The sequence below is a fragment of the Artemia franciscana genome, chromosome 4 (genome assembly GCF_032884065.1).
Source record: "Artemia franciscana chromosome 4, ASM3288406v1, whole genome shotgun sequence".
NCBI classification, from domain to species: Eukaryota; Metazoa; Arthropoda; class Branchiopoda; order Anostraca; family Artemiidae; genus Artemia; species Artemia franciscana.
The window spans coordinates 48,150,192-48,156,565 of record NC_088866.1 but is presented as its reverse complement, the minus strand read 5'-3'; the positions used below and the strand labels follow the sequence as shown (position 1 = coordinate 48,156,565).

Below are 6,374 nucleotides of genomic sequence, written 5' to 3'. Positions count from 1 at the left end.
AGGGGGTAGGGGTTGCTGGTTTAATACCTCTTCCCCACCCCCCTAAAAAAAAATGTCCTGCTTGTAAGAAAGTAACAAAAATGCATGTAAACAAATTTTCGCTTAGAGGAACCTTGATAATCACTAATCCACTGTTGTCAATGGGCCATACGTTGCGCCGCTTGTAATTCTGAATCCGTAAATTGTCACACCAAAGTGGTTGTAAGACATTTTGTTCAGTCAGTTTAGTTTCTGAGTGTCAAAAATATAACTTTGTATTTTGCACCTAAACATTCAAGAATAGATTTTTCTGATGGTGACATCGCTGGGCGTCTGTGGATTGTTCAACTACCCCTGTGGGCCTAAGTAACACAGAAGTGTTTTCTGATGTTTCTAAACTTGATTCATGTTCCAGTCAACTCGATTAATTCACTTCACAGCACACTATTACACAGTCTTCTTCGGTTCCAAACGCATTGAACGATTTATCTCTAAATTATCGTTGTTTGAAGGAGTGTCCAAACTTCGTCTGCTAAAGAAGGACTCAAGATATTTCATACACTTTTCCAAGCACCTGGGAAAAAGAAGTCTAGGTTTTTGTTGGATGGGCTGATTCCTTTCAGCTAAATGTCATTTTCTTCTTCTGAGAACAACGCTTGTTGTTGATTCTGTCTTCTCTTTTCGTCCGGAACAGCTGGCAAAGGCAGTCAACAACGCTTAGGCTACTTTATCAGCGAAGAAACTGAAATGATCCAATTGGAGGCTACGCAAGTTACCAGCAAACATTGTTTCACAAAACTGAAAAGAAAACTGAGATAACTTTATCTCTGTTGGGTATAAACGGTTCTGGTCTTATTTGAATCACGGATCCAGAACCGTCTCAAAATGATGGTCATTTCGACCTCTTTTGTGACAAAGGGCATGGCATGATTTCGAAAGTCTGGCAAATCATGTTCTTTCTGCAGCTGCAAATGAAACGTGTATTTCTCCAATTCCCCAAATAGTATTATTGGCGCTTGCATAGAAATTCCCTAACAGTCCTTCATCGAGAAAGTAAACGCAATTCTTTGCTTTTCTGTACTTGCTGATGAAACGGCAAATGTTTCCAATATATAGCAGCAAATTATTTCCCCTACATCTCTGCTTGAAAACTTCGGCAGTATTTTCTTGGTTTTGTTCCAGTTACGAATCTAACGAGAGGAGGTTTCGCTTCGTCAATTCTGCATTTTCTTGAGAGTCTTGGGATATGACCTAAACAAGATGGTTATCCATGGGATATGGTGGTGTGATAGCGATGAGCAGCCATCTAAAGGGTGTTCGGGCCACTATCCGGAGGCAGTTTATGTCCACTGTAGCGCACGTAGTCTCAACCTTGTCATTTTGTCTATCTCTTCTGTTCCAGCTTTATGAGCATTTCTTCGTAACTCTATCGCAAGTCTATGATTTCTAGGGTACTTAGCGACTTGGAACCCGAAACCTGAAAGAAAAAATAAATCAACGAACTTGTCGAATCCGTGAAAATAGAACCTGATTGGATTCTGCGAAACAAGATAGGGCGAGTGCCATGATTCAGTTATGCGTCTGTTTGAGCTCTATCAACCACTTTTGCGTTCTCTAGAATTTTAGAGGGAAGCAGTAACGCAAAAATGTCTGCAAAATTGCTGCAAATGCTGGATGTCGTGAACCAGTATTAGTCTATTATGTGTCTCTATGTTGTAAAGGAACTTTTCAGCCTGGCGTTGCCTTGTGCAAGACTTCAGTCAGTTGACTGTGACTTGATTAGCGCTTGTAGACACGCAAATACTGTTCTTTTCAGAACAATGACAATGTGACTAGATGCTGCCCCTGCTTTCACTCTTATTTTTGACAACGCTCAGTCTTTTGCATCTACTTTAGGGCTTAAAATGACTCGTTGAAGAACAAGAGGTGGGAGACGGTAAAAGAAAGATCGAGCGGTTTAGAGCAGTTCGACGTCCACGGAGACTGCACAAAAATGTCATTGAGGTTTTTGCAGGGAAGAAAATTCGTCTTTTAATATCGTTTTGTGGGCACGTAATTTACTCGACAATAACTCTTGGTTAGCTCTGTAAGTATATTAAATAAAAAAACAAGTTTTTTGAAATGAAAGTAAGGACGCTAAACGCTAAAGTTTTTTATTGTTTTAAAAAGTACAGTTGCCAGAAAGAATCAAACTTTAGCGCAAGGAGCGGGATGTTGAGGAGGAAAAGCCCCTTCTAATACGGAGTAATTTCTGTTCGTTTTAAGTTTTAATGTCGCTCCTTACTTTCATTTCAAAAACCTTGTTTTTTTATTTAATTTCTGAAAGTTTTTGAATTAATGCATGTCTGATTTTGGCTCTCCGTACATAAATTATTAAAATGAAATTTGCATATTAATTCTTTTTTTGGCTAAATGGCTTTCTCTTAGTTTTGATCAGACGATTTTGAGAAATGAGGGATGGGGAAGGAGGCCTAGTTGCCCTCCAATTTTTCGGTTACTTAAAAAGGCAACTAGAACTTTCAATTTTTAATGAACGTTTTATTAGTAAAAAATATACGTAACTTAAGAATTAACTTACGTAATAAACTTTTATATTCTTATATTTTTGATTATATATATGAGGGGGTTTGTCACCTCGTTAATACCTCGCTCTTCACACTAAATCTTCAAGTTTTGTCCCTGTTCTTTAAGAATGACCCCTGAATCAGAAAGGCCGTAGAACAAATAGTTGAAATTACTAAAAATTATTTAGCATAAAGAGCGAAGTATTTATCTCCTCCTAAATACGTCGCTCTTTATGCTAAAGTATTTTTAGAACCCCTCATATACGCAATAATCTCTCTTCGTTTTAAGTTTTAATGCTTCTCCTTACTTGCAATTGAAAAAAATCTTTTTCATGTTTATATTTTATTGTTTTTTTTTTTTTTTTAACAGTAATGCTAGAAAATCCTGCGCCCTGTTCATTGAATTTCTCTTCCCCCATGAAACATTCCTCCAAGGAAATATCCTCCCATATAGCCCCCTCCCCTGAATCCCACACCCAAACCAAAAATTCCCCCTGAAAACGACGGTACACTTCCCAATAACCATTACTGTATGTAAATATTGGTCAAAGTTTGTAACTTGCAGCCCCTCCCCCAGGGGCTGTGGCGGGGGGGGGTGGTATGTCATCTCTCAGGACATAGTTATTATGGTTTTCGACTATGTGGAACAAAATGGCTATCTCAAAATTTTAATTCGTTGACTTTGGGAAAAAATGAGCGTGGGAGAGGGCCTAGGTGCCCTCCTTGTAACACTCTAGGACCACTTTTTCGATACGATGACTCCTGGGAAAAAAAACAAACAAATAAACACGCACCCGTGATTTGTCTTCTGGCAAAAAATACGAAATCCCACATTTTTGTAGATTGGACCTTGAAATTTTTTCCAGAGGGTTCTCTGATACGTTGAATGCGATGGTGTGATTTTCGTTAAGATCTTATGACTTTTAGGGGGTGTTTTCTCCTATTTTCCAAAATAAGGCAAATTTTCTCAGGCTCGTAACTTTTGATGACAAAGACTAAATCTGATGAAACTTAAATATTTAAAATCAGCATAAACATCCGGTTCTTTTGATATATCTTTTAGCATCGAAATTCCGTTTTTTAGAGTTTCGTTTGCTATTGAGCCGGGTCGCTCCTTACTACATTTCGTTACCACGAACTGTTTGATTAAATATATAAATACTTGGTTTCCTAATGCATTACTGAAAAAAAAAATGTCCCTCAAAGATCCATCACTCTAAAGGATGCACCCTCATTCGCAAGAGGTGGAGGTCTCAATAGTCGACCGTAGTTGAAAAAAGTTGAACAATTAGCGAGGGAATTAACTTAGGCCAACCCTTCTATTTTCAGGATAGGTGACATATTGAAATAAATTATTTCAAGCAAGCACCAATTATTGAAGGTCGCATCAAACAATAAAGAAAAGCAAATTTTTTTAATAGAATGCTTACAAGAAAGTTGAAAATACAAATAACGAATATATTAAATTAAGCATAGATAATTTTTTTTTCTGTATTTATGGTCTTGCCGCCATGTTTCTTATTTCTGTCTTCAGAGCTTTCAGTTATTCTTATGGTATCTTCAGTAGTTTTAACCTTATTTTAATAATAGGTTCTAATAGGAGTCTAGTTTTGCTTCTTCAGCCGTACCTCAGTCGGCTTTATTGATTTGATTCCCATTTGGCTCCAGGGGGTTTTGGTTCAAATTCTGAACCAGTCTGTTTTATTTTATAATTAATTATCGAGATATTTATCTATTATAATATTTCTTATCAATTGTAGAATTGAAGGCCCGATTGTTGTCTACCAATACTTTCAAGTCCATTCTAGTGCTAGGTTTGGATAGAAGTCGAATTTCTCTTCGCTAGCCATTTTTCACGTCGTCGGCTTTGTTGGTGTGAATCCTATTTTGGGTCGAGGGGATTCTGGAAATCCTAGACCTGTCTTTTTTTTGTTTTAAAATATCGGTGTATCTATTGTAACATTTCAAAACAGCTGTAGAATAAAAGGCCAAATTTTATGCCACCAATATTTTTAACTCTTTTTCAATCCTAGGTTCTGATTGGAGTTACTTTAGCTTCGTTGGCCGGGTTTCATGTCGTTGGCTGTATTGATGTGATATCCTATTTTGGGCTTAGGGGTTCTGGAATCAAATTGTTAGCCAGCATGTTTGTGGTTTTAAAATTATTCATTTGTTCAAATATTGTGATATTTCATATCAATAGTAGAATGTTCTGGGTACCTGGCTGACGAACCGTATTTCAAGCAGTAGGCTGTACGAAAAGTGTAGCTCAATTCTGCCTTCTAGTTCTATAATTAGAGAAAGGTTGAGATGTCTAGGGCACATTGTGTGGATGAAGAATGATAGATTACCGAAGGCTGTCCTTTTCAACCAACCGTCTAGGGCTAAACGGAAAGCAGGTCGTCCACGATCGGGGTGGGAGGATGTCGTAAAGGAAGATTTAAGGGAAATGGAAACTTCCTGGGAGTATGTAAAGACGAAGGCTTCGAATAGATTTAGATGGAGGAGGAGCGTGCCTAGCTGCGTTGACCTCAGATGGGTTGGTGCTGTGGTGAGTTGTTAGTAGTTGCAGTAGTAGATTGAAAGGCTCAATTAAACTCGTGTTCCCTGTAAAAACCTAACATTTGTATTTTTAAAGAGAATCCTAAACTGATTATCTACTTTGTTTTTTAGCAGGTAAAATAGACGAAGATGCGAATTTTGTTAATATGTTTTTTGAATTCCGTTTTCTTTCGTCTTTTCTAGTCCGTTTTATGCTGGACTTAGATGCTAGTTTTTGTAATTCTTTTCCGTTCATGCTAGGTTTTGTCTGTGGAAAATCGGTGAAATACTGTTCTCACCATTTCAGATGGTGAGAACAGGTGCCTGAAATGATTTCACCATTTCAGGTTGTATCTAAAAAAAAGTATAGTAGATAAAAAGTTTTAACTCATGCCTTTGGTTTCACTGGATTGGAATTGGGAGAGGTCCGTCCTATGCTTAAAATTGATCTTTTTTCTTTTTTTTATATTAGGCTTTAGCAAAGGATAGTTGACGTCCGCTTGACTAAAAAAAAACAACCGTATATGCCTCACATCATATATCTCTTATAGATATTTACCATTCTGTATTGGTTTTAAAAGCACTTGCTTGAAAAGTTGTATCTATGCATGCCTAAATTATTACTTGCCACTCTGGTATTTTAGTTGGTTTTTCTGGTAATAAAATTATGCAAGCTTGTCAGATTTTATTCCAGCCAGCTGTAAAATTCGCCTCCCCCTGCCACAGAAAGATATTTTCCTGGAGGATTTTCAGATATCCATGGAACAAATAATCATAAGCTTAATTTCTCTCTTTTTTCTTCCAAAATTCAATAAAAAAATAAATTATTGAATCCCTTCAGATAAGAATTTCTCGTTACGCGAAAAATTTATCGATCCCCTAATCAATATCGCTTACAACCTCCTCCCCATATTGCAGGTTTTGCACTTTTAAAAATAAAAGGATAGCCCAATTGAATGTAATGTCCTGAAACTACCCAAGAAAGATATTCAAAATAAACTCTCAAATTGCCTCAAATATCACAGCCTCTCAATTTCAGCAAAAAGCCTGGCTGAGCAGAGATTATTCAAAATAATTCAAGTTTTCTCAAAATATTCAAGTTTTGTAATCCAGTGACTTGAATCCTAAGGGCTAATGCAAGACTTGCAAATTGGTGGAAGTATTTTCAGCATAAAGAGATTCGAGAAGAAACAAAAGTAAAGAAAGTAGGGACGTTTTATCGGACGATTTAAAACACTTTTCTCAATTTGTACTTGGCAATAATTGTAATTTGACTTGCTGGTAGGATAT

The 6,374-nt window shown here is 37.0% G+C and overlaps 1 protein-coding gene across 1 annotated transcript in view; it reads left to right on the top strand.

Annotated features, from left to right (window-relative positions):
• The first annotated feature begins 6,343 nt into the window (after positions 1–6,343).
• Positions 6,344–6,374, top strand: part of LOC136026527 (non-homologous end-joining factor 1-like) — a 40,189-nt gene continuing 40,158 nt past the window's right edge. The window contains exon 1 of the mRNA XM_065703192.1: positions 6,344–6,365. The gene's annotated coding sequence lies outside the window, so the exon portion shown is untranslated. The remainder of the gene's footprint in view (positions 6,366–6,374) is intronic.